General features: G+C 51.3%; 1 protein-coding gene across 4 annotated transcripts in view; it reads right to left on the reverse strand.

Annotated features, from left to right (window-relative positions):
- The window catches only part of LOC128901278 (cyclic AMP-dependent transcription factor ATF-7), a 70,139-nt gene extending 53,594 nt beyond the window's left edge, over nt 1-16,545 (reverse strand). Inside the window, exons 1-2 of one of the 4 annotated variants that reach the window (XM_054183163.1) lie at nt 8,460-11,019; nt 6,398-7,488 (exon numbers count right to left, since the gene is read on the reverse strand). The gene's annotated coding sequence lies outside the window, so the exon portion shown is untranslated. Of the gene's footprint in view, nt 1-6,397; nt 7,993-8,459; nt 11,020-14,982; nt 15,353-16,447 lie in introns of those variants that run through there. The other 3 variants (XM_054183161.1, XM_054183165.1, XM_054183162.1) reach the window with 3 other exon arrangements.
- Between the last annotated feature and the right edge of the window lie 165 nt (nt 16,546-16,710).

Below are 16,710 nucleotides of genomic sequence, written 5' to 3' on the forward strand. Positions count from 1 at the left end.
AGGGATGTAAAGCTCCACATGCATTTCAAACGGGTGCTTTGGAAGCTGTGAGTCCAGGATCGCGGGGCGATTTGGGTTGGACGGGGTCTCAGGTGGTCTCTAGTCCAAGCTCCTGGTGGAAGTAGGGTCAGCTGTGGGGTCAGACAAGGCTGCTCAGGGCTTCGTCATCCATCTGCCTATCCACCCATCCTTCTTCTTCACCTTTCTCCCTCCATTTCCCATATTATTCTATCCCCTCACACTCCTGTAACGGCTTTTAATGGCCAAAATCCTCTCCCGCTGCCTGCACACAAACCTCCATTATTTCCCCCCCGATACATCCCGGCTTTGCAAATGTGATACCTGCAGACAGTGCGGCTCCTGCTGTTGATGGGTTTTATTTTCTTTTGCGAGCAAATGAGCGCTAAGCGGGAGTTTCTTAAGCGCCATTTCGGAGATGGGGAGGAGAAGCGCCCAGGGCAGACCCAGCTCAGCAGGTCGCAGCAGTTTGGGTTTGAGCGGCATCTCCTGCCTCCATGGGTTGTAAGCAGCATCCAGATGAGTATCGGGAGGTCGAAGAAAAGCCCCACATGGGAGGCAGGAAAAGCTCCCAAAGCCAAATCTGGTCTCCAGGCCTTAGGAGGAGCTGCTGAGACGCAGGGATGAGGCTCTTCATCGACAGTTGCTTTTCCAAGGAGTTTTCCAACCCGTCATCAGCATAATCACCAACGGACACGGAGCTGTTGGAGTGGGGCCGGAGGAGGCCCCGGAGATGCTGGGAGGGCTGGAGCCCCTCTGCTGTGGGGACAGGCTGAGAGAGCTGGGGGGGTTCAGCCTGGAGAAGAGAAGGCTCCGCGGAGACCTTCCAGCCCCTTCCAGTCCCTCAAGGGGCTCCAGGAAAGCTGGGGAGGGACTCTGGAGCAGGGAGGGGAGCCACGGGAAAAGGGGGAAGGGTTTTACACTGGAAGAGGGAGATTGAGGTGAGATATCGGGAAGAAATTCTTGGCTGTGAGGGGGGTGAGCCCCTGGCCCAGGTTGCCCAGAGAAGCTGTGGCTGCCCCATCCCTGGAGGGGTTCAAGGCCAGGTTGGACGGGGCTTGGAGCAACCTGGGCTGGTGGGAGGTGTCCCTGCCCAGGGCAGGGGGTGGCACTGGGTGGGCTTTAAGGTCCCTTCCAACCCAAACCATTCTGTGATTATTCTTCCTTATGACTTTTCACTGAAGTCCACCAGAAAACAAGAGAAGGCAAACGAACTGCTGGGATGGGGCGCAGGAAGGGGGTCCAGTCTAGGACCTTCCACTCGAGTAGTCTATTTATGTCCCCCAGCTCAGGCCCTCCCTCTCTTGCACGCAATTCTCCCCAGTCTGATAGGAAAGTTCTGCCTTTTCCCACCGTTACTGCTGAATTCCCGGCTCATCCCTTCACCACACCAACATCCATTCACGCACAGACCTTACTCGTCCCAATCCCCCCCCACGCCTCCCCCGAGAAGGGCGGTAGCTGGCAGGTACATTAAACGCTAACAAAAAGCATCATTTTAAACTTGGCAATGAACCACCACCTAGGTGAGAAGTTCTACAGAGGTGAAAAGCGATGCCCTGGGTCGGATACAGACAGGATGGTGTTGTCATCTTTAAAATTAAATGTGTATTTCGCCCATCTAAACGGGCTCTTGGCACTTGCAAGGTATCCAGGGAAAGCTGAAACTCCCCCCCTTCCCGTCCAAATGCGCCGAGCTGCCCATCAGATCCTCCGTTTATGATGAAGACCTTGACTGGGACACACTGGTCTGGCGATAAGCTGGTTTCGCTTACCTCGATAACCAAAATTTCCACTTATTTAAAGAGTTCAATTCTTCCTGCAGATATTAAAGTCAGCCCATATGCTACTTTCCCCCTGGTAGACCAGTCCATAAACTGAAGTGGTCCCAAAGCGTGTTAACTAACCCATTAAGAAAAAACGAAGCCCGTTATCCTCGTCTAGACAGACACCTAGGGGTAATATTTTAACTCCCTTAAAAGGAATTTAGACATATTACATGCATCAACAACAGCAATGAAAGACCAGCCTTCCTGCAAAGGATTTCCCCCAGGACGTGTGTTGGCACCTCACGGAACCCATTTTAAAAACTTCCATTTGGAAACAGTTTGGGAAGAGACACGAGAAGCAGGATACACGGTTTTCCAAGAGCACGCTTGGCATTTACGGATCCTTTCATCCGCGGTGCTCTATACCCTTTTTCAAATGCACTATTTTAGCTTTACAGAGGAAAAGCGTTGCCGAGGTATGCCTGCAGCCACAGGACAAGTCAAGCCGTGCTCTGGGTTGGCAGCATTAGCCTGATGCCACAGAAAGGGCCAGGGTCAGACTCTTAATTGTTTTTAGTATTGTTACCCACAGCCACACTTTCACGAGGGCTCGTTACTGCAAATATCCTAATGGTAAGTACGCTCCGTTGCCCTAAGGCATGTCAGGATCCAGGTAGGAGCGATGGACGTGGAGGTTTTGTGTTCGACGTGGGGGTTTTGTGTTGGCGGGGGTTTTTGTGTTGGTGAAGCTTTTACCGACCTGTTCCAGCTGAATTTCTGACAAGTAGCTGAGGTCTGGAAGCAGCTTCAAGCCAAGATTTGTAAATCTGAGTCATGCCTCTTCTGGTTTGCGAAAAGTCATGAGGAACTGGCCCCTCGTCCCCTCCGAGGACGTTGCTGGGTCTTTTACCCTCCCACGTCCAGCAGCCTCCAAGAGCCGCCCAACATCCACACCCAACACTGGGACCCTTAACTCCCACCAACTGGGAAAACGTTCTTTTTTTTTTTTCCTCTGGATCATCTCAAATCCCCATTAAAAAAAAACAACAAAGAAGCACACAAACATTTTTCCTTAAACCTCAGCATTAAGATGGAAGAAACTGCCAGGTCATTAATTCGGCTGAACGTTGGGGGATAGAGTTGGTATGAAAAATGCTCTAAAAATAAGGCTCTATTGTTGTGCTTGCATGTGACTATTGTTATTGCAGGAATGCTTCTGCCCAACGCTCTTGCATCTGTGCCTTGCAAGACAAGCTGAAATACTTCAGATCCCAACGAACGCTTGGGCGTACGCAAAAATTGCTCTGCTTCGAGTTTGCCAGCTCAGCTCCCCAGCTCAGCTCCCCTCTCCAGCACGAACGCGCTCGCTAATAGACCAGTACAAGCACATTTCTGGTTTATTCCCATAAATCATAAGGATAAACTTTACATTAATACGACCGCAAAATTAAAGCTAGAGGTTGCACCAACTATGAAACAAAACCAAAAAGAGCTGCAGAGCAACCTCCTAAAAATAGGCTTAAAGTAGAACAGAAAAGACAAGCAAACTGCACGCTCTGCTGACAGAAGTCTCTCTCGGCTAAGTTTTACTCGCTTTGGAAGACCTGAGTGAAGAATGAGCTGCAAAATGGGTTAGAAGAAAGAAAACCGCTAGAGATAGGGACATGGAGAGAAAGGACGTACCGGGAGAACTTACTGTAAGTTGAGGTTGTGAGGGAGAGCTGCGGTGCAGAAACAAAAGGGCTGTTCGTTTCCAGCAGAGGAACAGACGCCTGCAGGTACGATCGAGCCTCCCTCGCTCTCCATTCCATTTATCTATGGTTATTTTTCAGATTCCACTAAAAGGCTTTGGTTTCCCATCGTGCTCTCTTACCCCTCAGATTTGCAACCTCCAAAAGAACAAACTGTTGCTTGGGCGCTGCACCGCGAAAAGGGATGATTTAGGGCATTTCAGTGTCAGTTTTAGAAGTCTGCCAAGAGTTAACAGCAATGGTGGAAGGACAAGGGGTGAGGAAAAGCAGACAAATCCCACGGGGTGTCTGCGCTGGTGCCTCAGTGTCAGGATCGGTGCCGACGCTGGGGTGATTGCGGCACCCAGCACCCCAAAAAAGCTCTTACCAGGGGCTCTCGGGACAAGGGAGCTCATCCGAGACGCACGATGCCATCCGCAAGCAAAAAGAGGAGACGCAGATGGTGCGGAGCGAGTGCCCCGTCCCTGTGTCACTGCAGGACAGGGGCTGGCACAGCCATTGCAACCGTTTTACTCTCTAAACACGAAAAAGCACCCTCAACAGTCAGATGTGAAAGCCAGCACAGACACTAGCCTCAGGCACGGAGGAACAAGTCCAAGCAAAGGTGCAGCTAAAGGTAAGATGTCTTTCTACCAACGGGCGATGCAGAAAACCTGTTTGCAGTTGTCCCGGGCTATTAAATAGGGCAAAGAGTTTTCAAGAAGGGCAGAGGATCCAGGGAGGGCTGCGGCTTTTGTAGGAAAATTACAGTACTCAGCTGACAGCAGGAGCAAGAGCAGAACTGGATCAGAAACGGCGTTCTTGTAATAATCCCCACATTTACCAAAAAAGGAGAAACAAGTCTTCGTCACCCGGGATTACTGTGAGGTACAACCTGGGTACTACTACACCGACGGCAGGCGAAGCTTCTTTTCTCCTTCCATCGCTTTGCTCCTCGCTGCTCTTCCGCTTTTGGCACGGCAGTTTAATGGAAAAGGTAAAACAGAGCTAGGAGTTAACTTTTTTTATGAGACTGAGCTACATGGGATTAATTCTCAGAGACTAATGAGTCGCAAGGCCATCCCAGATCAATTTGGGTAACTTTGTTGAGACCTGGGAGCCATGCCAAGAGCATTAACAACCAGAGCCGCGATACAAACAAGCCTATTCAAACACAAATAGCGCTCAAGACACTAGACCAAGCCCCAAGGACAGGCAGTACACTGCTACTGGGAAGAAGAGATAAAACCACAATAAACTAGATTATTATAGATGGCTGCACAGGATGTGTGCTGTAGCATACATCTTCCTACAAGAGAATATACAAGATCGCCGGCAGGCTCGAGACAGAAGCTGTAATTGCCGCTGGGAGCTGGAAGGGAGGTCGGTGGCAATGAAAAACCAAACTGCTTTTTTGGTAAGTACGAGGGAAAGGCAGGCAGGCTACGACGGCCATTTCTATTCTGCCAGCCAAAGGAGAAGGAAGTATAAGGCACTGCCCCGAGCTCTCAAAAATAGTAAGAGATTTCCCACTAAAATGCAAGGAAGGAAACATGTTGCTTTGAGACCGTTCCAGGAAAGGCTCTTTATTATTTTTCTAAGTGCAGTCATTAACAGCTCTCTGCCTCCGGCTTCCTGACCGTCGAGCTGAACGTGCAGCACACCGAGCCCTGAGCAGGCTGGGATCGGCAGGGTCTGCCCCCAGCAAACGCACGGAGGGGACCCCAGCGCTCCCCACAGCCCTCGGCTGGGGTTTAGCGTCGGCATTCCCCACGCCACGCCCTGGATGAACGTACAACTCCGCGGTGATGATTTAGAGCACCGTCAACCATCGTAAAATGGGGTAAAAACAAATAGGTCAAGTTCTTCCTCAAAAAAAAAAAAAAAAAACCCCACCAAAAAACCAAGCCACTTTAACATTTTGGCATCCCTCTCGCAGGGTTAGCTCTACAACACAGGGCTACGTGCCCAACCTGCTTTTAGGTGCTTTGTAAAGTCAATTTGGCACCTAATTTCCACCGGTGAACAACTGCTGACTCTCAAACTAAATTAAGTGCCTGCAGGGACTGTGAAAGAGCTTGTTCTGCTCCTTTGGGTGCCCAGATCTCTGTTTGACTATTTATCGCCGGCTATTATACACCCAAAGCCATTGCGAAAGATTTTAAGTTTTACAGGGAGAGGCCACCACCGAGCCTGGTGAAAACGCGCAGGCTGCTGTTAGTCCTCGGCTTTGACTTTAAAGTTATTTCGGGGTGCGAGGGAAGGAGTGAGAATGTTTGCTTTGTAACCAAAAAGCTACAAGAGAGCTTAAAATTGTCATCTGGGAAAGAAGGCCAAAAGCCGATGCTATAAAATCTGCTTTAGAGGCATAACACCCTTATGCTTTATAAGCTTGATAAAGCAAACCCAACTGTATAAACTGGAATATTGGCAAGGAACTCACTTGAAGTAAATCTCCAACAGACATCCAGTATTTAACAAGTCATTACGAGTTAACCTACAGCGCGGGGGCGGCGGGGGGGGAAGCAAAGTCCAACCACTTACCATCCGACTGGACCTTTCTGGGTCTCCAGCGCTGCTCTCAAGCATGTAGAGGATCCTCTGTCCACAAGAGCATCCCCAAATTTATCGCCTCAATAGCATCAAAGATGCGCTACACCCTCACTTCTTGCTTGCAAGTGCCTTAAAACATCCTCGGAGCTTCATCACCCCCACGAGCTGCAGTCGCTGCTACCAGAAGATCAACGTTTCCTACCAGGCATGACATTTGGCCCTAAAGTTGACTTAAAAAGCAGCTCTCTTCAGCTCACAGGGGAGAAAATTAACGGCCGGGCTGCAAAGAGCATTTCCAGGCGCTTTGGGAAAAGGGGCAAACCTCACATGAAGCAACAGCTGCCGACATGAGTCGCTCTGCTCCTCTCAGCGCGCGAGCGGTGGGATGGGGAGGCATTGTCAGCGTCCTGTCAAACGTAAAACAAACTCCCCTAAACCAGCACATCAGCCACGGGAGACTTCACCGAGACCAGAAAAGCTTTTCCCCTGCACTTAGAGCAACAAACCCCCTCGGCTGAGAGCTCCAGGCAGCCAGGAGGCGTTTCCCAGCACAGCTTCCACCAGTCCTCCCAACTACACCACTTACACTGCGTATAACCCTCTTACAAACAGTAACGAGTTTTCCGTTACCATAACAAAAAGCTTAATTTGTTCACGCTGCCTCCACGTGAGGGTCTGGCAGGATGAAAACCATTAGAGAAGCTCCCTTGTCCGAGAGCCTCCTCGAGCTGGCCACCTTCCAGATCAGATCTGGCCTGCCCTCCGACTTTGGAGTAAGGTGTTGGAGAAAGTCTGGTGTCACCTCGGGGTGGCTGGGCCCCAGCCGAGCCATGGGGCCGCCCGTACACCACCAGCAGCACAAAGGGAAGGATACTGGGGGTTTTCTAAGCTATGTAGAACACCGTGGTGAAAAAAAAGCGAGACCAACCGCAAGAAGCTCAAGTAATGAAGGACAGTCCTTCAGGACGTCATTCTGCTCTCTAACGTCAAGCTGAGTGACACCAGGGTGTGAGCGCTCCTTGGGTTCGGTGGTTTCGAGATGCAAGGTGGTCAGATTTCATGGCACTAACAGCAGGCGTCCTCCTCCTCCTTTCACGCTCAGATTCCTGAGAGAGAAGTAGCTGCTGCTCTTCAAATACCTGCTTTAACTGCTCCTTGCCAAACATCACCAAAGCAGCCGTAGCTTGGCAAAACATGCCTTAACGCAGGCAAGGTTTCTCTTGCGAGGTGCCAAGTATCAGATTTCTAATGTGAAAAGGCATCTGTCCAAAGGGTTTCGAAGCGTTTGATGGACACAAGACAAAATCCAACATAAACCAGCAAGTCAGCAACTTCCCAGGCAAGAAGACGGAGAAAGATCATCTCTAAATCATCATCTGATTACTCATGTGCTGAAGTGGTGCTTCCCCTCCTAGTTTCTGGAAAAAAAAGATGGACTCTACAAGTTGCCTCCAAGGCATTTACGCTAAGACCGAGGGAGAGACCAAAGTGCAAGACCCTGACACCAGGACTCACTGGCAGCACCCAGCCAGCTCTCATCAAAGACGGCATCCCACCTCAACATCGCGACGACCAGCAAGGCCCCAGCCATGGTCCATCATCTACCGGCTGCCCCAGGACCTCCTCCAAAATGGGAGAAACTACATGGAAGACCCTGAGTCTCCCCACTGAGGTCAAACTTCTAATTCCCACCGCTGCTGTCACCTCTGAGGTTAGAGCAGACCCTGCGTCTTTGGTTTAGACCCAGAGGTACACCTTGTCACCGGGAGCAAGGTAACAACCTAAGCGTGAGCTCAGAGTGACAACAGGCGACAGCAGACCTGTATCCAACTCTGGAAGGCAGCTCTGCAGAGAGGGAATGGGGAGTCCTGGCGGATAACAAGTTGCCCACAGGCCAGCAATGTGTCCTTGTGGCCAAGAAGGCCAATGTTCTCCTGGGGTGGCCAGCAGGGTGAGGGAGGTCATCTTCCCCCTCTGCTCTGCCCTGGGGAGGCCACAGCTGGAGCACTGGGTCCAGTTCTGGGCTCCCTGGTTCCAGAAGGACGGGGAAGTGCTGGAGAGATTCCAGCGGAGGCTACGGAGATGCTGAGGGGCTGGAGCATCCATCTCTGTGCTGCGGAAAGGCTGGGAGCCCCGGGGCTGTTCCACCCGGAGAAGAGCAGGCTGAGGGGGATCTCATCAACGCTCAGCAATGGCTAAAGGGCGGAGGGTGAGAGGATGGGGCCAGACTCTTCTCAGTGGTGCCCGGGGGCAGGACAAGGGGCAACGGGCACAAACTGGAACATGGGAAATTCCATCTCAACATCTTTACTGTGAGGGTGCCGGAGCCCTGGAAGAGGCTGCCCAGAGAGGGTGTGGGGTCTCCTGCTCTGGAGAGATTCCAACCCACCTGGACGCCATCCTGCGTGACCTGCTCTGGGGTTGGAGGAGATGATCTCCAGAGCTCCCTTCCAACCCCTACGATTCTGTGACATGGCACAAACCTTCGCCACCATCTCAAGCAAAAACCTTTTCTTCCCTCCTTCACACCACAACCAAGCAAACCCTTGCAGCCCACAGAAAAAGATGCTCTGGGCAGAGATCACCGAGCAGGAAACCTTTCTGGCGTTGCTTCCAGCAGGTTGGAATTTGTAGCACGACGGCACACAGAGAGAACAGACTCTCCAAGACGCTCACAGGCAGCCTCCGGATCTCGGCACTACAGCTCTCGGGTCGCCTTGCGCTCCTTCATTAGCGGCGATACATCTTCAGCTATCTACTTCTTCACAGCAGGGACAACATATTGCAAGAGATCTACTACAGGAGAGAGAAATAATTCAAGTTTAAGACAGGGAGGAAAAACCTAAGAGACCCACTGTTTCTTACTGAGCAGAGATAATTATAAGAAAGCCATGACAAGCCTTAGAGAACGCGTTATTTTACCTAGGAAATGCCTAAGTGACCTACAAACCGGAGTCCCATTTCCTGAAATTATTTAGCCGCTTAAGAGCCCTTGTTTCAATGAAAGTGTGTGTTGGGGGGGGAAGCTGCCGAAAATGGGACGTAAGAGCCCAAGTCAAACTTGAACACATTTTCCCTATGTGTGTGAAGAGTTTTACAGGAAGATCAAAGTCAAGGCTGCGCGGAGTTAAGAACAGGAGAGCCTCTTATGTGAGTGACTACCTATGGATAAAACTCTTGCCAATGAATTAAAATCAGGGAAATAGCACCAGCGGGACAGGGGACAGAAAGGCACCAGCTCTCCTATGTACACGTTGGTCATAAAGTAAAAATATTTCGTCCCACCTGTTATTATTTACATCACATGTGGGCATTTTTATTTATTTAGCATTCAAAAGCACACACATTTTTATGGCGTCATTATTTGATATGCGAGCCCTAAAATCAGAGGGGAGCAAGAAATATTCCAAATATAAGCAATGTCTAGAAATCCGGTACATTATTGTGAGTTGTTTAACTAGAAGTGCATTCTGCCTTCGGAATGATTGCCTTTTAGCAGCGAACAAAGCAATGATTTCCTATATATAGTTTACATAATTCAAAATGGGAAATCTTACACAGATGAAGAATACAACGTCCTAAACGTGGATCATACAAATGGGCGCTCTATATCCATTAAAAACAGAGAGCTTTCCAAAAAAAACAAAGGAAAAGAAAGCAACGTGGGGAAGAAAGATGAAAGACACCCACGTGAAGAAGAGCGAGCACTCCTCAGGAAGATTCTCACCCCCTCCACCAGAAAATGTATTTGCCCATTAAAATGCTGCCAACACACTTCAGGATTGCATTCAAAAATAAAAGAAAAAAAAAAAAAATCACATTTCGTCATGTTGGCTTTGCACATGGCTTGGTCCGAGCGAGGATCCGGACGATGAGCAATGCTCGCTCTTGCATAAACTCTCCAGGTTTGTAACAGCGCACTCTGCCATATAAAGATTTCTAATCCGATTAAGGTTGTAGATAAACTTCCTCAGCCCTGTTTTCATCCAGTAAAAATCTCCCCCGCGCTGCGGGATGCTCAGCCAAAGTCTCTGCTTTCACATTTTCGGGACCCGACGGTTCGTTCCAGGAGACCTGGCACCCAGCTGCTGTCACCCCTGGTGACAATCTGCCTTTGCATCTCATCTCCCTCCGCTCCTCATCCGGCGCCATTCTACCAACACTCAAAAAGAAAAGAGGGAATATTCCTACGGCCGGAACAGCAGCAAAACGGCCCGTGAGTGGCTACCAAGCCTACCTTCAGATCCCGCTGCAAGGAGAACAGCACGGAGCAGAAGAAAACTTCGCATTTCACTGCAAGAAGATTAACTGGCAAAGCTTTCCCTGCCCACACGCAACCTACTTCAACCTCTCCAGCAGCGGTTCCAGCTCGCTTTCCAAACTTCTAAGGATTTCCAGCATCTTCGGCCGTGGACACGACCAGCTGTGCCTCTAGAAACAAGTATATTTTAAACGCCAGCTACTTTAAATAATAGCGAGCACCAAGCGCTTAGCGATTTGAAGGTTCGTTCCCTTCATCTCAGCAGACTCGGCACCAACAAGAGCTTTTGGCAGAAAACCCAAAAAGCCGCGTTCTGCTCCAAGTCTGGTTTACTCACTTTGGAAGCAGTTAAAGGGTGTAAGAGAGCTCGGTAGGGTTAGTTACACAGGTATAAATACACTCTTTTGGGTATTGCTTATTCCCCAGCACTGCCAAGTCCACATCTAGCCAAGTCCTTAATACGCTGAAGTCTGTGAAAGACGGCTTTTTTATTATTATTATTTTAAATAGTAACAATGGTATTCAGGACGAGGTCTCTGCCAGCCGGGGCTGAAAACATTCTCCATCAGCACGCAAAAAAAAAGAAAAAAAAAAAAAAGAGAGAGAGAGAAAGCTGGGCAAGAGCTCTGCTAAGAGCAGCACCACAAGCGCAGCAGCGCGGCTCCGAAAGGCAGGGAAATGGGGAACTTTGCAGCTTTACTCCCTTTGGAACACCCGGCCCAACTCGCTTTTCACACTAAAGGACTTCAACCATCTTTTTTTTTTTTTGGGGGCGGGGGGGGGGGGAGAAGGGGAGGAAAATGCCTTTGTACGGCTTCTCTTTTAGGGTTTTTTCGGTAGCCGTGCCTCACAAAGAGCGCTCAGAGCTCTGCAGAGAGAGAAATACCCCCAGTGGGCAGCACATCCCGTAGCTGGCAGAGGAGCTTTATTTATTCATGACCCAGCTTGCAGCGGCTGGCACGGCCTCTCCACCACCGCTTTCTTCTCTCGTGCGAGGGTGGGACAGCAGAGCGGCATTCCAGACCGCCGTTCCCAATCCCAACACGTTGCTTTCGTCGGGAAAATTGATTAAATGGCTGCTGTCGCCTGGGGAGCTCCGCTCCGTGCCTGTCCCCACGCGGGATGGCAGCCCCTGCTCACGTACGGCAGCGAAAGGGAGACGTGAAGGGAGAGGAAAATTCACCCCGGCCAGCTCGGCCTCTCGCCACCAACGAGTTTAGAGGGAAGAGACACAAGCCAAAAAAATCCCGCTCCACTAAATAATTAGCCTGCATTAAAATTAGGTCGAGCCTCGGTGAAACCACACCACGCTGGGAGTCGGTTGAGGCGCTGAATTTATCACGTTTCAAAAAAACAAAAGTCAAACTTTGGCATGCATTAAAATACAGCCTGTGCTCTACACGGGCTGCTGTGGGGCAACTTCTCCATCAGCATGTGCCCCGCCAGGTGTATCAGGAGGTGAGGGAAAAAAAAAAAAAAAAAAAAGAAAAAAGGCAAGGAGCTCTTGGAAGATTATGAAATTGGACTTTGGAGAAGCAATTAAGCCAAACTCCCACGAGCCGAGACTAATTGCATCAAAACACACCGTAAATAACAGCTCTAAAGAGGGAGAGGGAACCCGACTGCACCAATGTCAACCAGCAGCTTGGAGAGGAACCTCTGGGGACACCAGCACCTCCAAGGGCTCTAAATTGGGAGATCTTGGTGTCCTCCAACATACGTCCTCTCCACGGGCTGGTCTTGCAGCTTACCCGCCCGCACAAGCATCGCTTGGAGGAGGGCTGAGGCCACAGATAGAGCTTGGCCAGCCCTGGACTCCTGCTCCGGCAGCACAAGGCTGCGCCCAGGCCAAACCTTCACTTTTTCCATCTGGCAGAAGGAACAGAATTAAGAGATTCGCTGAGGATTTCAAGTAACCCAATGGTGGAATTCAGCAGCCAGACAAAAAGATGTGACAACTATGGTGATGCCAAGGCTGATTAAAACCTCGGTTTTAAATTCAAGAGGAAGCGAGGCTGTAAACGTGCTTTTGGTTTAGTTTCTACAGGCAGATTCCCACACACCTCGACACCAAACAGGGCCCATTTCTAGCTCCCCAGGGAAACCCCGGCCCCTTGCTCACATCCCCGCCCAGCCTCCGCTCCTCAGCATTCACACGTTGTCTTACAAGTTCCTCGAAACCAAAACTGAGAAACTAGATTACTATAAATGGGGGGAAAAAAAAAAAATTAATTAAGTTACAAGAAGCAACAGTTCCCCAGTCCTGAAAGTCTCTTACAAAAGAATATTTTCCCCTAGCATTTACTCTCCAAACGCATCGTAGTTGGGTGCTAAATGAGTGGGGAAGAGCGGTTTTAGAAATTTGGCCTCAATTCTTGGTGCTAGCAATGAAAAAATAAAATAAAAAATTAAAAAAAAAAAAAAAACCCTCAAGAAAGTCAGAAGGATAAATAAAACCAAACAGAACGCGAGAAAGCATCACATGTGATGCAGCAGAAAATGAGTCCAAAACAAGATCCAACCCAGAGATCCTCTACAAACACATGCTGCAAAAAACAACACATGCACGACGAGGCCTGCCAGAAGCCGAGCGTATTTTACTAAGCCATTTTAAAGATATTTTCATCAGAAAAAGGCAGCGACCGGCTCTGAGGATGTGTCCTGGCTGCCCTGATCCCCGCTGCACACCCTCAGCTGGGCTCCAGCTCCTCATCACAGCAAACCAGTGGACCTCGCAAACGGGCTCCGGCGTGTTCAAGGAGGATGGAAGGAGGATTCGGTTTCTTCCCCTCAACCATCCACTGGCTCTTCCTCTCTCAAACTTCCCCATCTTCCAAAATGGGTGAGGGGAATCTCCCGCCTGCCCCGTGCCACAGCCACGAACCCCCTTTTAGCCACCCTGAGAAGGTCCTCCGCAGTCAGCGCCTCCTCCAGTTGGGCTCCGAGGGGTTTCAGAAGAGACGGGAAATAAAGACATTAATGAGAAGTTGGATTTTTTTTTTGAGCCACATCCTTTTATTTTTGCCATCTTCCCCCGTGGCACATCTACACCATCACCGTTGTGCCACACGGATTGTACGGCGCTTCCAAGTTACCTCAGATGAGCAATAGCCCCGTCAACCAGCTTAAAGAGAGTAGTAACACTCGCAACGTACCAAGGTGGGCTGTGTGTCTAACAGCGGCATTCAGCAAGGCTCAACAGCAAGTTCATTTTCACCTGACATCTTCATAAATCACACAGAGGGGAGAAAAAAAAAAAATACCAGAGCACTAAATACATACAGTGGGAAATGCCGGAGAAGACTGGAAAATAAGGAACCTTGAGAAAACAGAAATAGGAGCAAGAATAAGTAGAAATTAATGTTAGAAATACCCTTCCATGGGGAAAAGCTAAGTTAAAGACAAATTGCAAGTGAGAGATTTAACATATTCCCAAAGTTTGGGTTCAGCTTTTCCTTCTTACAGTCCCAGGAGACAGAGAGCAAGGAGGGAAAGCCCCAGTCTCCAGCACTCAGATGCAAACCACGTTCAACTCCGAGCTATTCGGTACCAGAAGGATATTGGCAAATTGGAAGGCATTCAGGAAAATATAGTTAAGCAGCTGGAGGGATTGATTTACAAGGAAAGATTAAAATAACTAGACGCCTCGTTTGGCTAAGCAGTAACTAAGGTGGATGTGATAATTTTTACAGTTAGTTGACAGGCAAGTGCCAAAAGGGAGAAGAAGCGTTTGACGCACTACAATTAGGTATAACCAAAGGATTGGCACGCAATTAAGGAAGTTCACGGCTGCATTAAAGTTCTCAAAGCACCGAGATCTATCCGATACTAAAATAGTCTCCCACTTCTCAACTCCCAACCAACTTCTAGGATCGGAAATAAAACAACTCTCCTGAGAAAAGACCATCCCGGCCGCAGGTAACGATTCCAAACCTCACAGGTCGATTGCTGCTTCCACCAGCTGAACCCACTCCTTTTTTGTTTGTTTGTTTTTAAACAGGAAGAGCAAACAAGCACTCCAGCACCCTCCAGCCCACAAAGTGATTACAGTTGGCAACACTAATTACCCCACTCATGTCACAGAAGGTGAATACGAGCTCTGGCTTTAAGGGAGCGAGGATGTTAACCCTACTCATTTTCCAAAGGGGAACCTGGCTGTTGAATCCACCTCCCACAAACTTCTCCTCCACATTCAAACACCGAAGTTATTCTTAGTCCCTGCTGAGAAAACTCCAATCCCCCCCAAGAAAAACCCGTCCGACAAAACCAGTGGTTCAGAAGCGCTGCTGAATTCCTCTCCAGAAATGACTGCATTTTAGTGACAACTATTTTTAAAGCAGTTTGCAAAGAACTAGACGACCCCTTCAACACTGCTGGCGGAATAAAGTCCCTGCCCAACAAGCACTGTAGTGAGGCAAAATAAATTGGGAAGTCCACTGAAGTGCTGGCGACGCTTTTATGCTGCGCTCCTGAACATTAAATTGAAACGTGGTCTTCAGAGGGACCTGGGCAGGGAAAGATAACTTCGTAAAGAAAGATAACGATGGGACTCGCTGAAGAAGGGGCGACAAAGAAAGTGGCAGAAAGAGCAAAACGGGGAAAGCTGAGCAGAACAAGGAGTTTTTGTTGTCACACACATTTCATCTCACACCTGAACCAGCCGATCTCTTTTCCTCAGCAAGGCTGAGGGACTCGGTACCAACGCTTCTGGCAGTAAGAACGAAACAGCTTTGAGACAGGACCCAGGTTGTGCTCCCGAAGTTACTGAGAGGCAACAGATTGCACAGTGCCAGCAGCAGACGAGCAAGTGCACGGTGACACCTCACCGCTTCAACAAGTTCTCAGAAGCTCAAGCTCTCAAAGTCCCCCAGCGAGAATTAACCACTGTTTCAGACTTTGGTAGAAACTACTCAATTCTCTAATTCCTTCCTGTTTGCACGTCTTGGGAGTTGTTGATCCCCCTGGGACTGCACGGGGCTGAGAGACCCCCAGCTCCCAACACCCTGCAGACCTACAGCCATTCACCAGCCTACACCCTGCTCCCCACCCGCCCCCCATGGGCACCTACAACCTCCCCACACCCTTTCTTCATCTACTTGTGACTGGGAGCCCCCACATGCAGACCTGGATCCTCCCCAGCCGCCCCAAAACAGCCACAAGCCACCACGCCGAGCCCAAGCCCCTCTTCATCCCGGAGGCCAGAGGGTCCCGGGGCAATCAAAGGGGTCCCCCAGCACCTGCACCTCGGGGGAGCCCCACAGGGTCCCTCACAAGGCTCCTGAGGTCCCCAAACCTGCCACCCTCCAGGACAACCTGCCCCCAGGGTCCCACAGAACCCACACGCTGAAGGGTCTCCCATACCCACAACCTCCAAAGACCCCCCCGCCAATTCTCTCTCACCTTCCGAAGCTCCCCCAGCCCTCAAGGCCCCCTCGTCCACAGCCCCTCAAGACTCCCCAGCACCTCTCCAGGGCTCAGCCCCTGGAACCCCACTGCAAGACCCCCCCCACTCTTTAACGCCCCCCATATTTGCAAACCCCAAGACCTTCTCAACACCCTCCCCCCCACCCCACCAAAGCCCCCTCATAAACCCCAAGCCCCCCCCCAAGGCCTTCACCCCACAGCCCCCTCCCCAGACGCCCTCCCCTCGTGGCCCCCCCCAATCCTGCCGCCCCGTATCTCGATGACCTCCCCCTCCCTCCACCCCAACCCCCCCCATTTTCCCGGGCTTCCCCCATCCCGGCCCCCCCGGGCCTCCGTGTTCCCCCCCTCAGGCACCGCCCGGGCCCCTCGCAGCCTCCGCCAGCCCCGCCCACTCGGGGAGGGGCTTACCCCATGGCGGCGCCCTCCCCGAGCCACCATTGGCTGCGCCGCCCGCCACTCCAGCCCTGGCGGCGAGACGATTGGCCGGAGGGCGCCGCCACTCAGCGAAGGGGCGGGGGGGGGGGGAGAGAGAGGCTGCCTCACGAAAACTCGGGGAGAGTTGGGGGGGTGGGGGGGGGGGGGCGGAGGGGGGAGAGGCCGGGGCTCCCCGCGGCGCCCCCCACCGGGGGCTGCCCCCGCCGCCTCCCCCCTGCCCGGGGCGGCCCCACCGAGCACCGGGCGCCGCCGGTTACCTGAGGGAGGGCCGGGCCGGGCCGCGCCGCCGCCGGGGCCTCGCGCTGCCTGCCGCTCGCGCTGGGGCTCCCCCCCTCCCCTCCCTCCTCCTTCTTTCCCCACGCGCGAGATTCTCGCGAGACCCCCCCCGAGGGGAGGTGACGGCGCCGGGGCCAATGGGGGGCTTCGGGGGGCGGGGTTTGGCCGCGGAGGGGCGTGGCCGGACACGCCTCCTCGGGGAGGTGGGGCAGCGAGAGGGAGGCCTCCGGGGGGATAGAGAGGC

The sequence above is a fragment of the Rissa tridactyla genome, chromosome 24 (genome assembly GCF_028500815.1).
Source record: "Rissa tridactyla isolate bRisTri1 chromosome 24, bRisTri1.patW.cur.20221130, whole genome shotgun sequence".
In the NCBI taxonomy this organism is placed as follows: Eukaryota; Metazoa; Chordata; class Aves; order Charadriiformes; family Laridae; genus Rissa; species Rissa tridactyla.